Below are 2,457 nucleotides of genomic sequence, written 5' to 3'. Positions count from 1 at the left end.
CTGCAAGCCTAGGATGCGTGAGCACGGTGCAAGAGGAAGGACTGAGGAGGATGTGAGGGGGTGCGGTTGAGAAAGCGTTGGGTGGGGCTATGCAGAGGTCTTCCAGCTCCCTCAGTGCATTGTGGGTGCGCCCGGAGTGCTGCCTGAGCGTGTTGCATCTGATACGTCCCCTATCTGGGGATCATATATTAAAGGGAGCATAGGTGCAGCACGTTTCTGTAAAACCAATAGAGGGCGCTGCAATGTTACTGTAGAAACCAATGGACTGCATGGCAGGTAGCTATACATAGATTTTAATGACGACGACTGCCAAGGCTAAAGCCCGTGTATATTCCATAGACTATAGCTATCTCCAGGATAGCTGCATGCACAGTCGCGCCATTGTCTCACACGGCTGCTTTCATTCCGCGCTTCCTGACAAGGCAATGTACGCATACGTCACTAGTGACGTATGCGTACATTGACCTGAAGGAAGCGGAAGGTAGCGCAATGTACGCTTTTTGACCGGATGGAGGAAAATCGGGTTGCTGGAGGTCACGTGACCGAAGTGACAAGCGGCTCCAGGAGAAGATTTGGGATAAGAAGAAGAGGTAAGCAGGCTGCCTGGGGAGCAATAGGTAAGTATATATTTTTTTGTTTTTAATGACAGAACCCCTTTAAGGCTCTTTTATGACACTTTTCGAACCGTGGTATGGTTACATGTGGGGAGTGTGGTGACAATACGGTTACACTAGGAAAGTGGGCTTACATGAGGGGAGCGTGGAGGTGGTGCGGCTACACAAGGGGACTGTGATGGAACCCCTAACAATAATCTGTGCCGTGTCATTTCCATAAATGTCATAGAAGGTAATGAAAATGAAGTGAACAGTTTAGCATACAGTAATTCCCCTTTCACATGGGCCAAAACTCTCACTTACCCAAAGTAAGCTCTGTTAGACTACACATGTGATACTGGACAATGCACCCATCCTCAGCCCTAGTTGGCCTGTGGTTCACATTCCTATGTGGGTCAGAAGCGGTGTTGTGTCTCCTTAAGGAGAGCACCCAAAAAGTATGTGGAGACACCCATGGGGTAAATGGGTCAGGGGATGGTATAGTCACTACCCAAGCACTGCACACAGAAGAGGGGTTTGAAAACCTAAAAAATGAGTAAGAAAGCTTATAAGGTGATGCTAGCTCCTCTGGGATATCTATGCAAATAAGGATAAGACAATACCTCTATAGCGCCATCTATTGGATGCAGCATTCCTTCAAATCCAAGTGATTTATCACAAGCCTTAACAATGATTGGGAATATTAAACCAAGCCAGGAAGCCATGCACAGACACACTGTTTCAGGGCGAGCACCCACTGGCGTTTGCGTTTTCCGCGGGGAAAAAACGCAGCGTTTTCGCCGCGTTTCCCGCGTTTTTCCGCCCGTTTTCCGCGGCGTTTTTCGCGGCGTTTTCGCGGCTTTTCTATTAATTTCCATGGAGAAAAATAAGGACACATATGCAACTGACAGCTCCTATGTTAAAAACGCAAACGCAACGCAAAAAAAACGCCAGTGGACAGGAACACATGTTATCTCTATGCCTGTGCAGGGAAAACGCAAAACGCAAAACGCAAAACGCAGGTAAAAAAACGCCAGTGGGTGCTCGCCCTCATGGTGATTGGCCCTCCTCAGTGTGCAGCAGGCTTCTGGCTTAGGGTGCATTCACACGAACGTATATCGGCTCGGTTTTCACGCCGAGCCGATAGACGTTGTCTTCATATGCGGGGGGGGGGGGAGGCTGGAAGAGCCCAGGAGCAGGAACTGAGCTCCCGCCCCTCTCCACCCCTCTGCACTATTTGCAATGGGGAGAGGCGGAACAGGGGCAGGGCTAATACCTGGAACTTAGCCCCGCCTCCGCTCTGCCTCCTCTCATTGTAAATAGTGCAGAGGGGCGGAGAGGAGGCAGAGAGGGGGCGGGAGCTCAGTTCCTGCTCCTGCGCTCTTCCAGCCTCCACCCCCTGCACATGAGGACAACGTATATCGGCTTGGCATGAAAACCAAGCCGATATACGTTCGTGTGAATGCACCCTTAGTCTGTGAGGGGCCTGTGATGTGGATTATAAGCCGTGTCGTATCTCCTTAAGGTGAGCACCCGAAAAGTGTGTGGAGACACCTAGGGGGTGAGTGAGTCAGGGGATACGGAGATACGACACTGCTTATAATCCACATCACAGGCCCCTCACAGACTGAGGGTACATTCACACGAATGTATATCGGCTCGGTTTTCACGCCGAGCCGATATACGTCGTCCTCATCTGCGGGGGGGGGGGGGAGGCTGGAAGAGCCAGGAGCGAGAACTGAGCTCCCACCTCCTCTCTGCCTCCTCTCCACCCCTTCTCCGCCCCTCTGCCATGCTGTCCATTGGTTTCTACAGTAACATAACAGCGCCCTCTATTGGTTTTACAGAAACGTGCTGCACCTCC

The sequence above is a fragment of the Eleutherodactylus coqui genome, unplaced genomic scaffold (genome assembly GCF_035609145.1).
Source record: "Eleutherodactylus coqui strain aEleCoq1 unplaced genomic scaffold, aEleCoq1.hap1 HAP1_SCAFFOLD_106, whole genome shotgun sequence".
Taxonomy (NCBI): Eukaryota; Metazoa; Chordata; class Amphibia; order Anura; family Eleutherodactylidae; genus Eleutherodactylus; species Eleutherodactylus coqui.
Note: the sequence above shows the minus strand (reverse complement) of the source record.